Raw genomic sequence first — 25,344 nt, forward strand, 5'->3', positions numbered from 1 at the left:
ATTTCATTTTTTTTTTATATAAATACTGATTTTCTTAGTTTTTCTTCCCCTTGCAGATCCTGCGCTTCCTCCCTGTCGGCTCTTGCAGACCCCACAGGCTCCCTTTCCCAGGCGGGCAGCCCACCAACCCACCCCCGCCACCGCCGCCCACCGAAGCGGTGACCGCAGCCGGTGTGGCGAGGCGGGGCCGAGGTGGGGGGCGGGTGCCCGCGCACCCCGGTATCCCGGTGTCCCGGGAGCGGTGAGGGGGCGGCCCCACCCTGAGGGCGGTGCCGGGGGGCCCCGCCCCCTCATCCCCCGCCCCGCCCCGGCGCCCATTGGCGCGCGCCGCAACCCCGTTAGCGCTCGCGGGCCGGGTCTCGCGATGCTGCGGCCGCCGCCGCCATATTGTGTCTCTATTTTGATTCGGAGCGCAGCGAGCGCGGGGGGGAGGGGGCCGGGAGCGGCGCGCGGCCCCAGCGGCGGCTCCGGAGGAGCGGGAGCGGCGCCGCCACAGCCACCGCACGCACCCGCACGCGCACCCGCGCACGCGCACGCACACACCCGCACCCGCACACCGGCCCGCCCCGCCGCCCGCGCGGCAGCACGGACCCCCCTGCCCTCCTTTCTCCCTCCTCTTCCTCCTCCTCCGCCCCCTCCTCACGCCCCGGAGCGGAACGGCGGCGGCGGGAGGCTGCGGAGCGGGCCGGGTCGGCGGGGTCCCCCCTGCCGGGCGGAGGCGGCGGCGCTGGTGGCGGCAGCAGCGGCGGTAGTGGCGGCGGCTGCCGCCGTGGTGGTGGGGGAGGCGGCGGAGGAGGAGGAGGCGGAGGAGGAGGAGGAGGAGAAGCGGCAGCGGGGTAAGGCTGACCCCGCCGGACGGGCCCGGCGGCGGCTTCCTGGGCTGGTTTTGTGGTCCCATTCCCGGGGGGCTGCGGGGAGAGGCGCGGGGGCGGGGGGCTCGGCTCTCCCGCAGCCGCCCCGCGCTGTGGCAGGGTGAAGAAGGCAGGGAAGGCCTGCGCGCGGGGAGGGAGCAGCCCCGGCACCCCGCTCATCCCGGCGTGCTGGGGCGGGGTGGGAAAGCAGCGAAGGCACGGGAAGCCGCCGCGCAGCGGGACGTCCAGCGAGAGATGGAAACTTATTTTCCTTCGCGAGCCGCTGGAGCTTCCCGGCGCGGGGAGGGATCGGACGGCTGCGGCGGCCCGTGGAGGGGCGGGAGCTGCCAGCGGGCTCGCCTGGCTGCGGAAGGGAGGGAGGGAGGGAGAGAGGGGGCTGGCCCGGCGCTTGGCAGGTGACAGGTGTGAGTGCGCTGGGCGACACTCCGCCATTTGAGGATGAGTATCCGAGCGTCCGAGGTGCGATTCTTTGGTGCCCGGTGTCTTTTTGGGGGCTAGCTGGGCTCGATTCCATATATAGTATATTTGGGACGTCGGTTTCCATTGTTCGAGTCAGTTTAATTGTTGAGTAGAAATTCTTGAAATGGTTCTGATAAGAGAGGTTTTGAAGAGAGGAGACGCGTACTGTTTCTCGTTTTCTTCTCTTTTTCTGTTGTGTCCCTCTGAGAGACCTGGGAAGGCTGTGCGGAGGTGTGTAGTGCTTTGTCTCATTCATTGAAAGGCTCATACTAAAACTCTGAATGCTCAGCCCAGATGTAGCAAGGCCTTCAGGGCAGAAGCCTTGTGTTCTTTGTAATGTATCTGGTCTCTCAGCAGGGCCTGGTTTGTGCCCGGGACCTATGGGTGCCCCTGTATTAGTGATAGTAGGTGCATACATAAAAAAGGAATTCCAGAGGAATGCTTCTTAGCAAGGAGTGGGTTTCAAGTGTGGTTTTCTAGTCATTATAAGTTTAGGGTATTTGATATAGACTGATTAAAGCAGTTTCTGACGTTCAGCAGTAGAATACTGAAAACGGTGCTGCATATAGTTTTCAGTACTCTAATGTGTGCCTTCTGAATATCAGCAGAAGTCAGATAAAGTCGTTATCTTAGACTGTTCAGATTGGTTTGTATAATAATTTAGGCACCGAAATGGTGCTACACGTGTGCTGCTTTATAAGGAGGGCTAATGACACTAATAGCAACAGCATTATATTCATGATTGGCCACGGTTTTTTTGAAATTGAGAATAATTTTTAGCTTGGGTGCTGATTTCATACACATAATTCAATTATTTGTTCTTTATCCATTCTATTGTAATTGGGCTTTGTCAAAACCCAGAATTCTGATACCTGCTTTTGGCAAGAGGGAAGTTCCACTGACACATTAGGAGACACGTGTCATCAGCTCCAGTAAGTTCTGCTCCAACTGAAATGAAAGTTTCAGTTATCTGAGGTTGTTATCCATATGTTAAACTTAGGGATGCTCAGCTGTAGATAGTACCTTGGCTTGTGCTGCAGCAGAACGGACACTGAGTTGAGTCTTACTTTCTTTTAAAAACTGAGAAAATCTATGTGGTTTTTCTCATGTTGCTTCACAGGAGAGCCTGGAAGGGGGAAAGGGAAAGGGAGGCAGTTGGAGGAGAACTCAGTCTGTGTCATTCCAATTTTGTGTTTGAGATGCTTGATAAAGCATCATCCGTGTTTCATTACATGTGGGGGCAGTGCCATCTTGCTATGCTACACTACCCTTGCTTATACCAGCTTTCCAAGACTGTGAAATGTAAACCATTTTCCTTCTCAACATAAGAGAAGTCGTAGGGTTCTGCTCTCTTCCTTTATTTTTGCTGATACAATAATAGAATTCTTGAAAACGGGCACTCTTCCTATGACAGTGTCCTGGTATAAACTTCTCTTTTCCAGCAGTGACAGAATGGAAGAAGATAGTGGTTTTCCTCACTTGATTTGAGTGCTGAGGTCTTATGTTGTTTTGTGATGGTCTTTGGCTTTATAGGTAACTGGTATGTTTTTCAAACCATGCAGAATTAAACCTGTCATCTGTTGAAGAGATTATTCTCAGCAAACTTGTATGTATGTTTGGGGTTTTTTTGCTAGGCAGTTTAAAGAGCTGTTGGCAGACTATTTCTTTGTGAGAATGTGCTCTGAAACATAAAACTAAGTTACTCTTCATCCTATTACGAAGTGCAGCCTCCTTATCATGATCTTCATGGCTGGAAGCACTGGAAGAAAAAAGGTTGGTCAGATGTGACCTTAAGTTTATGAAATGACTGTAAATTTAGGACTGCGGGATCAGGCTGATCTTTTCTGAACTGCTGCAAGTGGAATGCTGAATGATGTTGCTGTTGGTGCTTTTACAGGAAATAGAACAAAAATTCCAGTGATTCAGAACTAGACTTTTTTAAAGCTATACCCAAAACTCAAATATTTAAATGTTTGAAATGAAAGTTAACTTTTGTTACCACGAATGTATGCAGTAATTCAAGTTGGCTTGTTTTTTTTTTTTATTTTAATTCCATAGTAGGTTATCGCAGCTGGGCAAGTGAAGGCTTTCTGTTTCAAACAAGAGAAATGCTGGTGGATGCTCTAAGACATCTTAAACCCTGCTTAGCAAACTGGTCTGGTTTGGATTCCACATATTTAAATGCAACTATGAAAGCACAAAAGCTGTCAGATTTACAACAGGATAATATTTTTTTACAAACACTTAATTGTAGTCAGGGGTTTCAGTATAATAGTTGTTTCAGTTTCACCCTCTTTTTAGAATACTTACCAAAAAATCACTGACATAGTATTGATGCTTTCCCTGACAGAAGTTTTCGTAGACCTTTATTCTAATTATATTAAAATTAGGGATTTATTTTTATTGAACTGATGAGTAAACTCAACTCTCATTCAAGGAAGTATTCCAAACACTGTACAGATGTTTACTGAGTTTTCTAGTTTTGTCTTATGCTGCCTTTGGATTTTGGAGTTCCTTAATTGCTTGTAATCGGGTTCAAGTGAAACCAAGTGAAATAGCTTGACATAATTAAAGTTAAAAGATCTCTGATGTTTGTGTATAATATCCTGATATTCTTGGAACATATCTGTTGCTGAATGAATGGCATCACTCAGGATGTTCTTGTTGCCATAGGTGCAGTTAAGGTGTCATTAAATAGTTAATATTTTTAGAATGTGTTAGATTATTTTTTTTTGTTGGTTGCAAGAAGTTAAGCATAACTTGGTATGTGCTAAAGAAATTGTAAGGTAATATCTAGTCACAGAATTTAACCCGAAAAAGACTCTTGTGTAAAATATGCATTATATTCTTAGAAAATAGCTATGTGTAATCAATTTTTGTAGCAATGTGGAAATTGTGTAGCTCTTTCCTATTCTGAGCACAGATTAAGATCAGATTTCACTGTCTTTGATGTTGAGTGGTTTAAAACTCATTCAGATCCTGGTTGCACTATGAGCAGAATTTAATTTTTCCATTATTTTAAAAATCTGTGTCTCAGAATGGATGTAAACTTTGTGTTCCCTTTAGCATTTAGAAAAGCATGAACTTGGGAACACCCAGTGGTAAGTAAAAGAAAATTGTAGGTTGTATATAGGAATTTTTAAAAAATAAAAAAGTCACCCAAGCAACCAGAACCGTGCACCTATTAGTCAGGATATTGTTAGGCTTGCTAGAATTTACCAAAAACAGAACAAATGCTCACTACTATATGCTCACTACTTTAGACTACCTTAAGCTAGATGAACACTTTAATGCAAAGTGTCTTAAGCTTGTTCCAAAATTAATCAAAGCTGGTGCTGTGTGGTGCTGGCTGGTTGGTCTGCTGGGGCTGCCAGTGGAGAAGGCAGAATTCCGCCTGCCTTTCCCCTCATCAAAAGCATGAATTCGAGTTTCTTTTTTCTACAAAGCTGCTAGTTTTCACAAAATTTGTAGAACCCTCTTTATCTGTGAAACTTTTATGTGTGTCCTTTAAAATGCACTTGAAAATGATCAGAGGATGCAAATACTTATTAAAAGGACAAATAAAATACATAAATGCAATTTCTTTAAGAAACCTTAGTTAACTAGGCAAGCTAGAAGATAAATTTTTGCAGTTTGGGAGTTCAGAATCAGCTGTCCTCACATGGATAAGATGCTGAGATGCACCAATTTTCTGTTTTTTTGTGTTTTTTTTTTTTTAAGAAATAGTTGCTTTTGGGGTTTGTATATCTGTGTAGTGTATAAACAGTCTTTAATTTGCCTTTCTGAAGTCGCAGATCTGGAGTAATTATGTTTCCTTTGATCCTGTATCTCAATAAATTTTGAGCTCATCCACTAATTTTCAGCAAAGAAATTAGCCAAGGGGCAAAGTCTCAAAGATTTTACATTTTAATAACGTTGAACAAAAGTTAAATTTGTAACAAGTTGATAACTTCATTAAGATCATCTCTTTAGGGGAAAGTTTTGCATGAATTTAGGAGCTACCTGTGTTTAGCCACCAGTTGGCCGGCAGACGGTTGTCTGTGGGGTAAGAACTAGGTGTGAAGTGCAGTACTCTTTTCTTCAGTCTGTAGTTAGAGGACAGGAGAGGTTAAGTATATTGTGGCTAATGCTTGAAAGAGAGCGGTAAGATAATAGGCATCTGGGATAGAGGTGGAATGTGACTGATTGGAGCACGGAAGCATGTCTGAGACAGTGCAAACCTATGGGAAATGGGGCTTTGCTGGTTTTGCTATTTATGGGACAATGCCTTTGAGAGGAAGGTAAGCAGCAGCTGCCAGTTTTGGTTTACTAAGCAAAAATCATGTTAAAATAGGTTCTTAAGAAGATGAAGACAAATAGGGTGGAGGACAATATGTAAGGTACAAAGCAGACTGCTGGGCTGCTAAGGTTGTCTTATAACAGTGGTACACTTTTGACTACAGTGTAGCAACTGTTGTTGTGAGTGGCTGTGAGATGTTTGGTGACAGTGTTGGTTCCATGTGTACAGAGCCTCTTGAGCTGTGCCTGAATGTGTGTTTGTGTGGGTCTGTCCTAGACTGATACAGGGCATGAAGCAGCACGGGGCAAGAATGTGCAAACTGCATAAGACTTATCTGTTGTTCTCAAAATATGCTGTCAAAAGCATTATTTTGTTACATCATACATAATTATAGTTTCTTTAGGCAGTGTGACTTACATGTTTGTTGCATGCTTACAGTGTAATGCAGTCATGTCTCTGTGGGCTGCTGCATGCAATGGCATATTTAACGTCCTCACAGGTCTAACTGATTTATCTGTGAAGATGGGCCATGCTAGTATCAAATTGTTTAGAAGCCTGAAATTACTTGCTTTTAAATATAGATTTATTATGGACTAAATATTTCATGGAGTTTTTTGAGTCTTGAAATAAGTATTTACCTGGTACATCTCTATTTTGTATGTAACACTAGTAGAAATGGATAAGAAATCCCTGGCAGATGGGAAATACTCTAATTCCTTTTTAATTTATTTGCTGCAGCCTGTCTTTATTGTTCAATAATATCTTGCTGTTATTAGGTATTTTCATAGATGACTTGTAGAAAGATCAAGCATAAATATGTCAAAGCTAGGGCTTCAGAATGCATTTTTCAAACGAAATTGCATTGTGTGTAAAAATCTCTTTGGCTGGTCCATCTGTTTATCACCGTTCTCAGGATGTCTTTTTCAACAGGGTAAAATAACTAAAAAAAATACAGTAAGTTTCAGAATTTAACTACCCCACGAGACACCAGTATTTTTTACTGATCCAGTGCCTCAGAAGCTGTGGTTAACATGTAGGTTCAGATAAGTCATTTGTTTTCCTGGAGCCGTTTTTGGGGATTGGAAATCGATTTCTGCTTTATACTGAAGGCTAGAAATGCAGAAAAGTCTTTTGCCGTGTAAGTCCTAAGCCTGATTTCCTCAGGTGGAAAAAATTAACTGTTTCACCTACATAGGAGGGAAAAAAAGACACACAGTTAAAAAAAACCGTTGTACAGTGTGGCCTGTAATTAAATCCTTTGTCAGTTCATGTTGCATTTAAACTCTTAAGAAAAGCTTCTACCCCCTGTGTCTGTGCTATGCTATGTTTCTCTGTTTACAGTTCTCTCGTGTCTTTTTACAGCGTATTTTTTTCTATTTGTTTTTTCTTTGCTTTTTGAAAAATCTGTCCCATGCAGAATTTATCTCCTCCAACCACTTTTTTACTGACACCTCATCATATTTGTAGGTGAGCTAGAAAAGAGGAAATCTGGTCCTTTGTACCCCCTCTTCACTCTCCCTTTGCCTTGTGTAGGCAGTCTATGATCTATACTTTACAACTGAAGCATTAGTTCCCCTTGTTTAGACTTCTCTTTGTTGTTCCTTTGTTCTAATCTTTCTCGGAAACTTTTATTTCTTAAGAGACCCATTCAGCACTTGCCATTTCATTCCTGTTTTGTTTCTCCTTCAGAGTATCAATTGATACGTTTGCCCCTGCTCCATTTGGGCTTTCCTGAGCAAATGACAGGGGGGGAAAAAAAAGGGTCATGAGTTCTATACTTGGATTTTTTTCAATTCATTCAGTTGGTTCGAACTGCTACTTTCCATTTGTTGAACAAGTATTTGGGGTTTTTTTAAAGGGAATGGTAGGTTATCTTTCTTAAAGAGCCTTCTTAAGTCTAACAGGCTTAAACCTGGGAGCAGACAATCTCCAGTTGCTCAGCAAAAGTATGCTTAAAAAGACATTTATGTTGATAAGTACAAAGCAGTATGTTTCACATTGACTTATGAAGCTGTTTCAGTTAAAATATTTAGTGTCTTGCTCCTTTTTCTTTTTTTTTAATACTACTCTTGTCTTTGGTAAATGGGAATGAGATTATTTTGTGTGTGTGTCCCAAACTCTGTATTTAAAACTGTCTTAATAATTGCCAATAACAGATGATGTTTTACCTATGCTTTGGTGTTGGCTAGAGAGTTTGACTTGGATTAGGCCCTTTAGTGCAAGGCACAGTATTTATTAAATAAGTCACTCCTAGAAGAGTTTGCCATCCGCTGAATAATAAAGTTGTTTACCTAGATGCATATATTGGATTAGACAAAGACATTTAGCAAAGTATGTTATCTTTCACCTATTATGCCTCTTAGTTCTCCAGTCATTTTAAATTGTTCCAATATTTTCAAATTAATTAAAACTGTTTTTAATAACTGTAATTCATTTAGTGATGCCTTGACATGACTTTTAATATTTGCCTGAAATACATAAAAGAATTATGAAATTACTTGAGTTAGACACCAGCTTGTATTTGTTGGTAGCTGGTTATGGCAGAGGTAGGTGTATCATAGCTGGGAGTTGAAGGTTATCACAGTGGATCATGTCTGATACACTCAGGACTTCAGTCAAAATGAGAACTTTTTTTTCTTTGTAAAATGAGTTGAATACAAGGAAAATTTAACCACTAACAATTTTTAAGAAATATAATTTACTTTGTAGTGTATCTGAGTTAGAACTTAGTATGAACATATGTGTAAAAGGGATTGCTACTGAATTAGTTTTTGCTCCTGTACAAGAAGCACGTTTTGATTTTCCTTTTCCATGCCTAAAGTGCAACGCTTTTTGATTCCTCTTCCACAGTATCTGGTGAAGGAGAATAAAATAAATTGGAAGCAGCAGGAGAAAAATGTCATTTGGACTGTGGAAATTTCTGTTCTCTCCAGCCTCTTGTGTCTAGCAGGTGATGTGTTAAGCAGTAAGGTTCAGAGAAAATGCCCATTATTTGTTTCTTTTTTTCCCCTGCATGGGGCTGAAAACCCCTGTGGTTTCCAGACTGAAAGGAAAATATGATTTCTACCAGTAGTGCTTTCATGCATACACTGTGGAGGAAAATACCAATTAGATAATGTGTTACCTTCACTATTCTGGTTGATAAAGGCCTTGTCAAAGCTGTGAAAGGTACGAACAAGGCTGCATCATTTTGAATGAATGAAAGTGTGTCATCCTTCCATAATGTAGCAGTCTGCATACAGAGGTTGCTAGAGTAGCTGCAGTTACACGTGCAGAATGGTGTTTTTCTGGAAGAGCTTCCATATTGACTTGAGTGAGTAGTTTTGGTTTATTGGTACAAAAGTACGCCTTTCCTGCCATGGAAAGGAATGCTGTAGCTATTTTGTTAGTATTTTTGCATAAATTAAATACTCTTGGAGTAATACAACAAAATGGCCTCAAGATAGCTGGTTTAAAGCAAAACATGGAAGAAGGCAAGTGTTTGTGAGCATCAGGGGCCAGTCTGATAGTTTGCTGTGACTGAACAGGGAAGATTCCTTTCACTGACACAAGCAGCTGGTCGTTCATACTAGTCTCATCTGTCTGTGAGCTGGGTCAGTCTGTGTACTGGGGGTTAGAGAACTACCCAGTTTGCTCTTTACCTGTCTTAGGTGATCTCATGGAGTGGAACTAACCCCTTGGTGCTGAGGAGCTCTCAGATCAGTCTGGTAGTCTACTATAACTTCACACTGATGGGATTGTTTTCCACATCAGTGCTGGGGTATGGATTCGCCATCCTTTCCCCTGAGTTCACTGATGTGATTTTAGTATGAGCCCATAAAGAGGTTTTCCTGCAGAACTAAGGTATGGTGAAGAAACAGAAGCAATAAGAGTTAATTAAGCTGGTACTGTTGGTGAATAAAGCCCCTCATGGAACAGCAGACCTAGGAGAGGTGTTACCACAGGCGAGCAGAAAGACCAGTTCAAGGATTCGTCTCTGCCCCCTGTGGCACTGCATCTGTTCACAAGGTCAACTGAAACACTGAAATGGTGCAAATTACAAACTAGCCCTTCAGAAAGTAGGACAGGAACTAGTTGAACTAACTTAACCACAGAATTCACTGATGTGGATTCTGCCACTGTGTTAAATCTTCACTAGTGACCTACATGAATGAAAGATGACAATGGTAATATTTCTTCTGTTCCATGGATGTAATCAAGGAGTCTTAAATGCAGTCTTCTCTTTGCCAGTAAGGATGGCTGTGTTTTTCTAAGGTGTTTAGTCTTTAAATGTTGTAGTCCAGTTTTGCAGTGGAGTAGGAAATTCAGGTCCTGTTTAAACTTGTGAAAGCATGGCTAATAGATAAGCATAAATGCCATGAGTTATGTAAACTGTGGAAGGAAAGACTGAGAGAATTGTATAGAAAAGAGGTGCTACACTTGTTGACACTTGAGGAAAGATGTGGTAAAAATGGGATAGCAAAACAGATGTTCTGTAAAGATGTTTGTTTCACCTGTGTACTACAAGGGAGCATTATTTGAGGTGGCCCAGAGTTAGAGCCTTTCATAACCTTTAATGTTTGTGAGAGAAAACTAGTGACTCTGTTAAATTATTGTCTGCTATTCAGACTTGTTAATGAATATAAAGCATCATTTAATGATGAGTGATTTAAAACTAGTGTCTAGGTATTCTCTTTCTTTAAATCACAGAGTTTGGATGCGCTTGGGAACACAACAGTAGTTGCTAATCTGGCCTGCATCTTCAGATTCTAAGTTGGCAGATACTGACAACTTTTTCAAGCTAAAGCTTAATGTAAACGCCCATCAGTGTACAAAATGCTGTACAAACCACAGATGTATAAGCCTTATCTAGGTGCTGAAGCTTGATGTGATTTCTTTCTTGTTTTCTTTGTTGTGTTTATTATATTTGTTTTGCTTGATTTCTTGTGGGTTTAGGTTTCAAGGAGTTACACTGTGATAGAGAGTGTCTTAAGTCAAAGTACCACCTAATAGTATTAGCAGAGTTGATGGAGCTTCAGGCTTCTTTCCTGTTGAAACTGGCCGAAAGAATGGACCAAACTGGAGTTTGTTTCTTCAGTGTAGAGCCAATGGCAACTCTCAGGAATGTTTTTTTCCACTCCTCATCAATGAGTGGGGAAGTTCTTGCCAATGCAAATGAGATTGAGACTTGCAGCTTGCCTCAACATAGTATAGTTTACAATAAAAAGAATACTTTAGCTAGAAAAATATTCAGTTACACTAGCATGGGATCTTGTTAATTAAAAAACAATTGTCTTCATGTTTGAAGTTTTCAAGAGTCTTGTAGTAAAATACTGTTTCAGCTTTGTCTGTGTGACTTCAAGCTGCTGCCTGTTTGTGATAAGAGCAAGTCATCACCTTACACTGTCATATCAGTGAATGCTGCAGAATACCTACACTGACTGTGCAGACTGTCAAAATTTATTGATTTCAAAAGCACTTCCTCATTTCATGTTTTACTGTTGCAGGGCATCTTCTATGACTCTTGTAAGCTTTGTTTTCAGGTATACGTGAGTTGACTAGGATTTTAAATTGATTTAGGAGAAACCTAGCGGTGCAGCTTTGTTTGCCTTCTGAATTTAAGAATATATTGCCGCTGCTTTATCGTCCTTTCTGAACCTATTGTGAGAATTAAATTATGTAATTGGAAGGAATAGTACTTACTTTGCTATTCATTTATGAGGGGAAACTGTGGTGATATCGCAAAATTAAAAGCATGAGATATTTTTTAATAGCCTTGTTCTTGCCACCTCCTGTGAAAAGTCCCTGTCTGCATTTTTAAATTATACATCCCTGTAACCCATGGCTTAATATTTTTGCAGGACAAGCATTAGAAAATTGGGATGGGTGAAAAACTGAATTCTTGTGAAATACAGAGTGCAATAGTTATGAATCCTTTGCCACTTTATCTGCATGACACTGTTCATCTTATCTTTCAAAAGTTGGTCTACTTCTATTAACAGGCCTCTTATCTTTGTTGCAAATGCAAGAAATGTATTATTATGTCTAAGCTGTAAAGAGCTGTCGAGACTAACAGAGCTACTTTTTCTCCACGGACTTGTTTAATATTTATTTTTATGAAATGGGTTCCTCGCTCTCTTTAGTTTCCTGAAAATACCCAATATCTGGCTATATCTGTGGTTAGAAGATAAACACTGAGGCTTAACGATTCTTCTTAATTGTGTGTACTTTTTATATTTTCAATGTTTAACTACGATTGTAAAGAGAGAGAAAAAACACAGCTGATTTCTTAATAAAAGGCCGTAAGATGATATAATATCCAGAAAACACCATGGAAGGTCAAAATCTGAGTGGGAATTGTTTATTTCCGTGCTTTTGCTCTACTCCTCTCTGCACAATTTCCAAGAGAGGGCCTGGAATAGGAATAATACAAGGACAAAATCTTAATTGAACATGTTCTGGATTTTTTTATGTGAATTTTAATCTTCCATAAGTCTTACTGCTGTTGTGGGAGTCTCTTTTCTTCTCGAGTGGTGTGACAAAGCAGACCTTACAAGGTTAGAAGCTCTTTACTCGCCCGGTGCCATGAGGCATCTTTGCTATTCTTTCTCAACTTCCCTCTGTTGCTTTCCTGAGCTGTCTTTTTTGGAGAAAGTTACTTATAATTTTTTCCTTTTGAGTATCTGGTTGTCTTGTTAATCTGTATCTGGTGTCAGGGCCTTTGTAAGCATTTATAATGTAAGGTAGAAAAAGTAGAAGAAAGGTTTAGTGGTCATCTTTTTAAAGGTTATGACAGCAGGAAGCAATAGGTATTGAGAAGCCATGAATACTGGAGGCATTTCAGCTCTTAACTGCTTTCCTCTCCCTTTCCCTTGCTAATCTTTCCTTGAATCCTGTGTGGAATGAAGTGAAGAAAAAAGGAAGGGGTGGTATTAGTCCCTTACATAACAGCAAGTGCAGTGATCGCATCTTTATTTCCTTAACGAAAGGTTGGAAAGCAACTAGCATTCTTCTCTTCCTTGAAGGCAGTTCATAGTGAAACAGGGGAAACCTAGGGAGAATATAGCAAATTCTAGAATTATGCATTATCGGTTCCTAGGTGAGAAATATGTTTTATTCCAGAAGAAAATAAATATGGCAGAATATTTGGGAGCTACATGAATAGCTGTTTAAACATCTGTCAGTTACTTTTCCCTCTTGTGTATAAAATATGGTCTTGGAAGAAAAGCAGCAGGAAAACCAAGTTGTATTGGCACCAGCATGAGTATTTCTGTTTGACTCTTGCCTATCAACATCTGTTACCTTGTGTTGTTGTAGGGGTTTTTTCCAGGTTAATGGATGGATTTTTGTTTATTTTTCTCTACTACTATGGATGTGGCAGAAAATAAGTGGAAATTAGAGGCTTCCTCCCAGATGTTACAGTGGCGGTCTTGTGTTTGTCCTTATATATTGGTTTGGGAACTAATAGGGAAGAAAGAGAAAACAACAACTAGTTTCTGTGACCATGGTTCTCTTGTTCTTTCCCCCATTTTCCTGGCAGCTGTTCTGCCACTGTAGTTTCATGGGTGAAGGTAACTGAAGATACAAAGTTAGCCTGAAACTATGGCAGCCTGGCTGTGAGCCTTTTCCTACTATGGAAACCCTTCATATCCAAGGGCCTCAATTCCCTTTCTAGAGAAGAGGTTTGATAGAAAAAGGGACTTCTGTAGCTGTGTTAAATAGCTAAAGGTCTTTTCTTCCCTTCCTCTTGGTGGGAGGTTCTCTCTTGGGGTCGTTCTACCAATCTTCCTGAAACCTCCACAGGCTCTCACTTCAGGTGCTGTCTTTTAACACAGTTGTTTCCAATTTGCTGTGAACAACTCAAGGAAGTGGTTTGTTGTTATTAACCCTTTTTCATTCCTTCTGAAGAACATGTATGTCTCCTTCTTATTCTACAGGCCCACATTATTGCTTGTTTGTAACAGCTGCCAGAGGCAACCTTCTGTGGTTGGACTAGCTTTTAAACTTCCTAAATGTTTATTCTAGTGCTAAGGCAATGTAAAATCAGAAAAGTCCGTTTTAGTGTTGAGTACATCCTTGATTTATTTTTTTTTTCCCCCTCCTCCAAGATTGTCCTTAGGAAATGTTAAGAGTGTAATTTGTAAATCAGTGTAAATTGGCTCATCTTTTTTCTCTGTGTTCACCCTGGTGTTCATCTGACTCAAAGCCAAACCAGCAGAAAATTAACAGAACCTTATCTCCTGCCCTGATTTTGCTCCATGAACTGGCTCGCTGCAGAATTAGCAAAGTGCCAGCATTGGCTTAGGTCATGGGAGGGAGAGGGGGAATGCATGCCTGGGAGCAGGAGGAATGAGAGTGACAGTATTGAATTGTTTTGAAACTGCATTTTAAGGAGTGGCTGAAATACCCAGCCTTACTGTCATGAGACATTATGAGTAAATGATATATTGGTAAACAAGTCTTTATCGTCTTGATTAAGATGATAAAGAAATTTTTTTTTGCCAGTCTGGCTTTCAGTAGGTATTTACGCAAATGCTGGATTTACCAGTGACACCTCACTCAATTAAAGAAATTGTTTGAGTTTTGTAAAGAGAGGAAGAATGGAAAAGAGAATACTGAGCCAGCCTAGAAGTAAAGGAAAGTATTCAGCCAGCCTAGAAGTAAGAGTGTGTGTGTGACACAATCCCCTGTGCTCCTTGACCAGGAGAGAATAGCATGAGGGTTGCTGGGAAATTAAATCTCAGAGTTCATGAAATAAACTGAGATGTCTTTCAAGGTATGAGTCACCTAGGATAAATGAGAAGGAAGCAGAAGTTACCATGTAGTTACTTGGTTCATGATTAGGGAGCGGGGGGAAGTTGGAGCTTATGGTACTTAGCTGCTTAGTTATCTGACTACATGCCCACTGGCCCACTTGCTTCAGACCTTTCATTCTTCTTGCATTCTGTGGGAAATAGGACCAGGAGAGCTTTCTAAACAATATCCAGGTGCCTGATAGGGGCCACACATTTTAGTCTTGACCGATTGTCAGTGACGGGTGATACTGTCATATTACTAAAGGGGGAAGTCTTGAAAATGGTCAGTGTACTTCCAAGGAGTGGGTGGATTTTTTTCTTTGCTCATTAGCCACTTCCCACCTACCCATCTCTCAGCTGACTAAATTGCTGTGGAATGGGAGTTAGCCTAAGAGATTTCACCTTTTCGGAGTCTGCAGGACAAGGTGTTAGTGGTCATGACTGAGGAGAGCGAGAAAACTGGGTTTAATGCTGCCTTGAGGCTTGTCCTACTGTGCCAGTTTCAAGTGTCATTGCAAAAACTTTTTCAGTATGGCAAAATGAAAAAAGGAGAGTTTACTTTTGGTTGGAAGCCTAGCAAAGAAAGTTCAAAGAATTTTCTATACTAACTGTGTAGTTGTTTTCTGAGGAAAGTATGGGTAAAATGAAGTACAGCAGTGCACAAAAATGAAGATGTGTTCTCTTCGATCTTCAGACAGATCTTTTAATTGTACATTCGGTTATTACTGTATCTTTAAGCTTGCTGTTGTCAAAAGATGACCTTTTTGAATAAACTCTTGCATGGAAATGTCTGAAAATCCTTAAAATAACCAAAAGTGTTTGCCTCTGTTAGAACAAATATGCTTTATGTTTCATTAAAACACGAGAAACATATGGCTGATTGCATTAGCCAGTCATTTTCTATGTCATTAAAACTTTTACCTTTGCAAAAGTAATTATCCTTGACTTCTGCTTTTCAGTTTGATAAAAGTTGAAACTGTTACGTGAGTAACAGCTTTGTATGGTTTACTTTAATTGCTGTGTGAAACATTTTAATATACCAGTTGATATTTTCTGGCTTGAAGTAGTATGACCATTTTGTAATGAAACATTTTAACTGAAGCTCTTCTTGAGCAGAAGGAAATACGCTGTGTGTGAACGGCGTAAAGACAAAGACAGACTACTTTCTTTGAAAAGCTGGGAAACCTAATTTTGTGCCTGGATATTCTCAACAAACTAGTTTTCCATTAGACTTAAATGATTAATTTAATCTCTTATGATTAGATTCAGATCTTATGATGGTTCCAAATCAAGGTTCTTTCTTCATTTTTTAAATGATTGAAAGGAATTGATAGTTTCTTGACACTTGTATTTTAACTCTCTTTTTTTTTAAAGAAGATGGTCACAGATGTTCATAAGGGAGAGGTTTTTTAATTTCTTCCCTTTTTCTTCAGCAGTTAGGGATAGTGATGCTATAAGTATATTTGCTCTGTTAAGGGACCATGATAATAGTTTTCAGGTATTTGGTTTTTACCTTTTGTGTCATGCAGAGAGAACAGATTTGCTTCTTTTGGTATTTGAGCAATAGGGAGTCTGTGGGGGGGGGGGGAGGAAGTCTTCTCCAATAATCTGTTCTGAGACATTTACTTCTCTTTTTTTTTGGTCAGAATCATGTTTATTTACTTTCTTCCCTTGACAAAAAGAGGTACTTTTTTGTTGTTATTATCCCTGCAAGTTAAATGCATCGTCCAGCTTTGTGTAGGTAGCGATTTTCTTTTTGCAGCTCAGTCAAATCTTTCTTGGACTGAGAGAATGAAATTTAAAGTGTTGAAAATTGCTGGAATTAGAGGGGGAGAGCCTGAGCTTTGAGTCTTAAAATCATGCTGCTGTCTTATGTATTGAGGTGGATAGAAGTTTTACCAGAGCAGCCAGTAAAACTATCTTTCAAGGGCAGATGCAGTTTCCAAGAACTGGATCAGCAAGTCATCATGGGCAGACATTTGGGCTTCTACATTGAGAATGTTGTAGTTCTAAACAGTGCTTGGTAGGATTTGTATCAATAGCACATAAGTTAAAAGAACACTGCAGAGGGTTAGACTGTTTCTAGTAGGCATTATTGACTCACCTCTCCCTTCCAAAGAGCTGCAGTTTAAACTGGGTATTTACTGTGTGAGGTTTTTTCTACAGTAATGGGTTTTTTTCTCAGGACCTTTCTCTTCCTTTCTTCATTTACCTGAGAGTTCTACAAGGGAATCTGCAGTGTCCTCCTTAAATACCTGTTTTTAACCTTTTCTTCCAGTGTACAGTGACAGACCTGTTTCAAACTAGGTCTGTAGCTGGTTTTGTCTTGCTGGTTGTGGCAAGTGGAATTTTTATTATGATTGGAAAGTGAAATTTCTTATTGTAATTGCTCTTTAACAGATGAGAGATTAGAGAAAAAGGGGTGTAGGGTAGTTGAAGTGTTGGTTTCTGAATATATTTTTTTTGTTTACTGGGAGGATGTGCATGAAAAGACAACAGGAACAAGTAGCAAAAGAAACACTCTGTCTCCTCCAGTGGTTTTGCAATGAGCTGCATGATACTTGGTGGTGCTTGAGCCCTAGCTCCTGAAGTTAGAATTTGAATGTTCTTAAAATAGAAGCTTCTGTCCTTTGAAGCTGAAGAACATAATCTGCATATATAAAAATTCAAGGTTAAAAATTTGGGGGAAGAATCTTGTTAAAAACAAATAAAGAACAACAACCAAACCCCCAACAAACCGACCAAAAAAACCAGAAAGCAAACCAAAATCCCTCCCAAACCCCCCACCCCCCAAGAACCCAGAGCTTTCTAGATTAATTTTGACTGCTTCTATTGTTTTCCCTATTTTTAATCTTTGAAACTGATGAACGTGGGTGATGTTGAAATGAAAGAGGAAAATGAGAGAAATGAGGACAGGGTTCCAGGAGTAGGAAAAGTTCATTCCAAGTCCTTCAGTCAGATAAAATTATCAGGTGTCATTAGCAATGAATGTGAAACTGAAAGTCTGTGCTGAGTTTATAACTGCTCAGAGTCCAAGCCTTCTAGACTGGTTTTAATCTTTTACCTGCCATGCTGTCAGGGAGAGACTGTGGAGCCCAGTGTTTTCACATTACCTTAGAATTTCCCAAAACTTAGCCTCTAATGCTTAGTCTGCTCCATTAAAGGGTGTAACCTGCTGGTTATCTGGAATAAAACAAAGTGAAAGAGAGAAAAAGGAAATTTTATTGATAAGAATTCCTTTCTTCTTTCTTTCTTGCCTGAAGTCTTTAAGAAAACCAAAGCCCATTTTTATGTGGTCATTTGTAATGATGACTGTTTCTTACTTTTGAAACTGGAATTGCAACCCCTTGTAGTCAGCTTCATGCAGATGACTACAATTAATGTAAAATTACATTTGTTGTAAAGTTAAAAATATAAAACTGTCCAATTGAAAATTGGATGTTCTGAAGGGTTTTCATAATTGAGCGATAAAATACAGATCTAAGAAAACGCATGTTGAAACCGTTATTTTTGTGAATTTCCAGATACCTGTACAGCTCAGTTACTTGATGTGCTTTGTTCATGCTTCATGCCTTGCTGTACTTGCAACTTTGGTGGGCTTAATTCCAATTTTAAAGAACCTAGTGGAAAGATGAATTGGTATTCAGAGATTACTTTTCTGTTCTTTTACCAAAATGATGGGTACTAGCCCAGTTGCTAACAATGAAGTAGTTTGTCTTAAGTCCTCAGAGATTCACTGAAAGCTTGAAATCGAATATATATCATCTTTACTACGTGTTAATTCAGTACTTCAGACTGTATTTTAATTACAAAGTGATGCAAGACCAGGAGTTCTAGAAGGTACCTGAAGTCAGCTAAGAGTTTTATTTTCAAAGGCGCGGTGTCTTTAAGCATGCACATAAAAGTGGTAGACTTGAGAACCAACTTTTCATGGTTGCTGTAAGCAATATTGATATGGTTAGTTTTGTTAATGGTAACAGTAGGTTACTTTATTTATAACTAGCACGATGCTGTTTGACTGTTAGCTCTAGTGTTCAGCAATCATTCTCCTTGTTCCTGTAATTGGAAATTAAACAGTGCTAGTCTAACAGTTCCCTTCTGTTAAAAAATGACATGTATCTTCTACATGTGGGCTTGTCTTGGCACTTCTTAGGTCCCTCTTCTATGTTGCTCAGTTTACTAAAGACAGAATCAGGCTCCCCTTATGCACCAGAAAATCACTTTCTGCTGATGTAGCAAATGGCATTTCTTCTTTTGAATATCCAGTGAGCAGAAGACCCAGAGAAAAGTTTCAGGGTTGGCAAAAGGAGAGTAAGACTTCTTCTGGCAGGTAGCAGCAGCAACCTGTTGAGCTGGGCTGGATTGGAGGGGTGAGGGCAGGGAAAAATGAGGACAGGTATATGATAAACAGATGAGGAAAGTTCACTGAAGGTAACTTGCTGGCTTTTAATAAATAATATCTTGTTAAAGGATTTATCTTATAACTTTGACTTCAAAAGAAGTTGTGATACAGGACACTTACCAAAAGAGCTCTTCAGTGGTATTTAGAAAGGAACCCTTCTGAGTGACAGCAAGCTGCTCTTGTTTGCTCAGCTACCCACTGTAGGATCTTCTGAGAAGGTAGATTAATTTAGACCCATCTGTGTTACTGCAGTGGTATGGTAAGACTTATGTAAGAGACAATATGCATTTTTAAATAATGCAGTTTACTTTTTGTGCATAAACAGGTAGTAGTTGTGTTGGGTGATGTATTTGAGCACATCAAAATTCATGTCTCTTTATCATAGTTGTGTAAGACCAGGTAAGGTGCTAGAACAAGTACCTAAATAAAATTGTATGTTTGTGGGCTACAGTTTGACCAAGAATTTATCAGAATTAAAACCCTAACAGTAGTATAGTGAAACCTGACCCCTGAAGAGGTGTGTTCAAACCAGATGAGAAGCCAGACTGCTGTTACAGGACTTCAGTGTGGTGTTTCCTTTACAGTATAGGCTGCTGCAGAGTTATACTACAGGACGATCATTTTGAGGTCATTTGGTCAAAGTCTGAGAAATACACTGCTTATCATTATTTTGTGCCTCTTAATTGCTGAAGAAGTGCACTCTTCTGCCTAGTGTTTTTGTCTGAATGGATTTGGAAGTGCACAACCTTAACTCCTGGGAGGGGATAAGCAATAGGACAAGAGGCAGTGGGCAGAAACAGATGCACAGGAAGTTCCACCTGAACATGAGAAAGAACTCCTTTACTGTGCGGGTGACCAAGCACTGGAACAGATTATCCAGAGAGGTTGTGGAGTCTCCCTCACTGGAGATATTCAAGAACTGTCAGGACACAATTCTGTATTGTGTGCTTTAGGATGACCCTGCTTGAGCTTGGAGGTTGAACCAGATGTGCTGTGGTCCCTTTTGACCATCCTATATAAGTTGTATTCAAGAGAGACAGGCTTAATGAAGCCTGTGTCAGTGTTTCACACTAAATTCATTCCTGCTTGAGGTTTTTTTTTTAAAAAAAAAGTAGTCCAGGCTTTCATGTATTATTGGTACTGGTTTAGCATGTTGTAGTATCTGTTGGAAGGTAAATAAGGAATCAAAGTACTAAACAAGATCTGCTACTCATGTCCCAGCTCAAGAAATAGCCTCTGCTCTCCAGTGGCTGAAAAGACTACAGCGTATACTTGGTGTCAAAAATTCTTCTGAATCAATATTATAAGGCTCATTCTTTAGTTACAGTATTCCTTATTTAAAATTCTAAACTGTACTTTGAATTAAATCTGATGATAAACATATGAAGTTAACAGGTGAATATTCCTTATTCTCAAAGTTGATAGTGTTAAAAATGTCTCATGAATTCTTTGAAGCAAATTCATAGCAAGAAACTACAGAAGTTGGACTTAGCTGCTTGATATATTTTCAGTTTAAACATTTGAAAAGATACATTTATTCACTTTTCTGATATGTGTTCAGAAACTTGCCTAAATGTGAAGCATGTATGTGTAAATAAGGTATGAACTTAAATAAAAGACTGTTACCGAAATTAGTGGGTTTTTTTCCCTGTAAGAAAAAGTAAAAACAGACTTTATTTTGGATATTAACTGCAATCCTCTTAAAAACGGTGCTGTAACCAAAAGGAGGTAGAAGATTATGTGCCAGGGATGCTGCTTTTGAAGGTGTGTGCCCCCTGTGTCTCGCATGCCATACTAATGTGATATAAACCAGCTTCTGTCTCGAAACTTTGTCCACGTAGTAAACTTGAGTAATTTGTATGCCAGTAGCTCTTGTCCCCAAGATAGAAAGTGTTTATATCAGTGGAGTGCAACCAGCAAGGGTTCATATCTTTTCCTGGCCCTGTAGAGATCTCTATGCAGAAGGAGTAAAGTAGATGAGTAACAGAAAGGCTTGTCTATAGCTGCTGAAGGTTAAAATCCTATTGAGGTAGGGTGTAGCCCTTACACAAATAAGAGAGCTGAATTGTGAGATGAATTACGTTGTTTTAGTCTTGTTACTTTATCAGGGCATAGAAAATGTGCTTATGTATAAAGGTGCTGTAAACTGTTGTTACTCGTAGCTTACAGTTTATTTTCCCCTTCTTACGCATTGCCTAGGATTTGTTAAAAGAACAAATGCAGTAGGATCTTGCCCATTTGTCTGAAGGGGCAGACATCCTGTATCAGGTTTTCTGTGTGAACTAGTGAAACAAACAGTAAATGATAAAATACACTTGTTGAACAAACAGGAAATTATAATGGGGGAGAGGGGTGGGAAGTGGGGCGGTTTAAAGCTTCTGTTTTAAAAAATAAGAGTTTCTAAGGGAATTTCTTATAGCCCTTGCATAGTATTTCCTGAAAAGTGGGTGGAAGCCTCCTGTGCTTTTTTTTCTTTTTTTTTTCGTGCTTGTGAGGTAGTAGTATTCTCTTTTATTCTGCAGTATTTGGATAATGCACTGTATCAGGGAATGCCAAAAGATTGAAAGACCCAAGAGTGTAGCTTCATGAGCATTTCTTTCCATGTCAGCACTGGCATGGGCTGCCCTGACCTTAGCTTCTTATTCCTGCCTTACCCCTTACTTGTACTGGTTTAACTAGTTAATGTGCCAGGTGGCTATGCAGCAAAGCAGATTGTGGAATTTACCATCAGAAAAATATTATTTTTAACCTGGATCGATTCCCTGACTGGCCTCACTGCTCAGCTGCACAAACAGTTGTGCCAGCACAGCTGAGGAATGAACTGCTTAAGCTGGTACTGCAGTGGAAAAAGTGTTGTGAAACTATAGCTTAATCTGTGTGTTCTAGGTACAGTTGTACTATGCTGGCAAAATATTCCTCCCACAGATACAGCTTTTATCAGCACAGTTTGGTTGTGGAATGGAGAAAAGGATAATTGCGGGTTTCGCTCTGATACTTTCATATTGTCAAAATATATAAGGTATATATACAACACGTCTGACAGTTCTGTATAATAACTACTATTCTTTACATAAACTGATTTCAACTACTATGGATCATTAGGAAATTAAAGACCTATAAAATCAAGATATCATCTGTTTATTTGTGCTGTCTACTTGCAATACATGTAATGTTGAGATAGTTGCTTCCTTTAATCACATCACTGTTCCTGCAGATGATGAAAGATTATTAGCAACCTTTATTTTAGAAGGTGAGGGCACCAGAAAGTCTAACAAGAAATGAAATTCACAGTTTTTTAGCAGATATGATAAGAAGATCCTCTGAAGAAGACGTTTAAGATTTCAGGAGATAATATGCAATTTCTTAAGAATTCCTTCTTGTTATACCTATGAGTCCCCTTGGGAAAGAAAGAATCATTCATTCTTTGTCCTGAAACTTTGACTCTCCGATTGCTTATCAAATGTCTGGCAGGTAGGCAGTTATATTCTTTAATTTCTTGTCTGATTTAGGTGTCACTTAGCTTCAGTTCTCAATCTCATGTTTTAAATGGAGAGAGGGGGAGGCAAGTATTCTCCCTTACTTGGACTTTGAATGTTGATATGTTTGAATTTATTATGCTTTGCTTTTAAATTTTGTAATTCTGCATATTGGTACTTATGGTATACAATGATGAATAATATAGAGCTGATACTGCATTTCTTTGTATTCAGATACCATTCAGCTGATATGAGCTTTCTTCGTGTACCTAATAGTGTATTTCTAGGATTTTCAAAAAAATGCTGCACTATTTCATATTTTTTACTCTCTGGTTGGTAAATATCTAAGCTTTCATGTGGCTGTAAAGCAGTATAATTTATTTCCTTTGGTAACTAGTGTTTGGAATGCCTTCTACCCAATTCAACTTCTAGTGTCTGTCTGGAAGGGATTTTAATACATGCACAATGAGAAGTCTTAAGTTTTGAAACAAACTAGTATTCTAAACACTTTTATTAAGCATTACCATATGATGTTGAAGTCAAACAATTACAAATCGATTGAGAACTATAAGGTAGTGTTACAGTAGAAATTTGTGCTTCACTTACTCCTTTCGAGTTCACTGTCCCTATGGCAACAGCTGGAAAGAGCTTTTTCTAATTATGCAAAGTTTAAGGTTTCATTAAAATGGAGGGGTTAAAAAAAGCAGCTCCTAAATTTCTACATTTTGTGGCTTGGAAAGGAAACACAAATCTGTTCTTTGTAGACTGTTTTTTGCTGACTGTTTGTAGCTTTCCTAAGCACTGAAGAGAAATTTTAATATAAGGGTAAGCTTACTGGATCTGCACAAGAGTGAAATTGTTAAAAACACTGATATTTTAGAAAATTATGCAATAGTTTAGAAGCTATAAAGACAACTCTAACAGAATTTCTTCTGAAGTTGGACAAAGGAATATGGGCAATGCATTTCACTGCAATAGTAGTTTCCTTTGCTTTTGAATCTATAAGAAACATATTTCTAATATCCAGTGTTGCTTATAATGGAGTTTTCTTTATAGAATTCTAAGTTATGGGAAGAACTGGTTTTTGTCTCTTACAATATAAATTGAGATACAAGGAATACTTTTCTTAAAAGGCAAGTTACATATATTGTTGTAGAGTTTAAGTAATTGTTAGTTTTTACTATGAAATGTTATAATGAGTAGAATGTATTTTATTCTGCTCTTATACATATTAATTTTACTATTAACTTAGACATAGGAGCATTTCATCATTCTTCATTCTATATTCATATAACTGAAATGGCAGTTTTCACTACAGAATTTCTCGGTTTAGAGTATGTTGGTTTGTTTTGTTCTTGAATGATAGGAGGCCTCTCAGGTTGGTGGTATTGATATTGGCATTTAGTTTTTATTTGACTGGAGCCATCAGTCCTGCTAGGACTCACTAGTGATAAAAAGGGATTGATTTTTACTGTAGCTGAAACAAGCAAGTGAGAATATTTCAGAAAATGCTTTAACATTGTGAACTTAAATGGCTGTAGATTTTTGAGTTCTAATTTATTTATGATAACCTGTGTTGCACTGTGACAAATCCAGTGGATTCTGCAGAAGACTTGCTTTACATTTTGCTTACTTCATTCCTTGCATGCTTTCTGTGCCATGTCACTAAGCCTCTCTCATAGGACTGAAATTAGTCATGTGTTCTAAACCTATCTAGCTCTCATTAAGAGAGCATAGTATGGCCAAAATTCGTGCTGCAGTGTCTTGAAAATTTATCCAGGTGTGATTTAGTTACTTACTGTTACACACTAAACTGCTCTATCTGTCCCCAGTGTCTCCCAGTGAAAGGTTGAATTGTCTTGGTCAGTGTCATTAGAACGGCTACATAATAATGGGGGCGAGAGGCCTCATCATCCGCAGACTGAGACAGCTTTCAGGGATACCTGGAATTTTAGACTGATTCCCTCAGTGACCCAATCACTGAGTGAACTGCTTTTTTAAGACTTGTATAAGGGTGCCCTGACAGCATCAGAGTAAGGATGCAACATTTCCTGTGGTAGACTACTGACTTTTTTTACAGCTTGAGCATAGCTTTAAGGCTAAGGTAGAAAGACATTCAAGCTCTTGTTCTGAGGACTTCTTGTGTAATGACCAAAAGTGATTGCATGTCTGTCTTGAGACTAGTCAGTAGGCATTCTGGAAGATCTGTAGGATAAGAGGGAAGCCACAGCATTTCAAAATATTTTTAATCGGGGTTTTTTCCACAGAAGGAATTAACTATACCACCTCATTTTAAATAACTAACCATTCATTTGCAACATGGTAGTAACTTTTATTTCATGGAAAGTATAGCAGTTTCCATTCCTTACTGGAAAGAAGCAGCTCTTTAGGGCAGTGAGGGGGAAAATGGAGTTTAAAAAGTCCATCTGAAACCATTTGGTTTTGGTTTTTATTTTTTCCTTAGTTTCATAATGACTGGTGTCAGTAGCAACTTACAGTAGCCCTTTTTGATACCTATATGCTTTTCCATTTACAAGGATTACTGTTCTCTTACACAATAGATGGCCATCCTGCATTTTTCTAGAAAGTCAGAGCAAGATCTGCCAGCTGCAATGACATGGGACAATGTGGAGCTTGACAATTTTTTCTAAACTTCAGTATATGATATTGAAAAAGGTTTTCCACTGTCTGTACTGGCATCAAAACTTTTCTGCTGTGAAAATAATGTTAGCAGTTGCTTTGATTTTTAGGAGTGAAAAGTTTGGCATTTTAAAATTTTAGTTTCAAATATTTAAATGAGTTCTTTTTGATGTCTAAAGAGGACATGTGTCTGGGCTAGAAAGAAGTAAGTCTTACTCAAATGGAACTAAATTCCACTGAAACATGTAAGCGTCTAGTTAGTGGAGAGGGATCTAAAAGTCTGGAAAAAACTGCTGGAACTCACAGTAGCTACTGATCAAGGATTTGCATAGAGCCGAACAGTAGTAGACAAATAGACAAGTAAACTTGGCACAGTGGTTTGAATTTAATTTGGACTCGGTCACAAATTGCACTGAAGCCTATATTTTTTCCTGTAGCTCTT

The 25,344-nt window shown here is 39.4% G+C and overlaps 1 protein-coding gene across 2 annotated transcripts in view; it reads left to right on the top strand.

Moving 5' to 3' along the window:
- The first annotated feature begins 708 nt into the window (after positions 1 to 708).
- TAB2 (TGF-beta activated kinase 1 (MAP3K7) binding protein 2) overlaps positions 709 to 25,344 on the top strand; it is a 64,834-nt gene continuing 40,198 nt past the window's right edge. The window contains exon 1 of one of the 2 annotated variants that reach the window (XM_032681580.1): positions 709 to 836. The gene's annotated coding sequence lies outside the window, so the exon portion shown is untranslated. Of the gene's footprint in view, positions 837 to 1,282; positions 1,563 to 25,344 lie in introns of those variants that run through there. The other variant, XM_032681581.1, reaches the window with a different exon arrangement.

Source organism: Chiroxiphia lanceolata, chromosome 3 (assembly GCF_009829145.1).
Source record: "Chiroxiphia lanceolata isolate bChiLan1 chromosome 3, bChiLan1.pri, whole genome shotgun sequence".
In the NCBI taxonomy this organism is placed as follows: domain Eukaryota; kingdom Metazoa; phylum Chordata; class Aves; order Passeriformes; family Pipridae; genus Chiroxiphia; species Chiroxiphia lanceolata.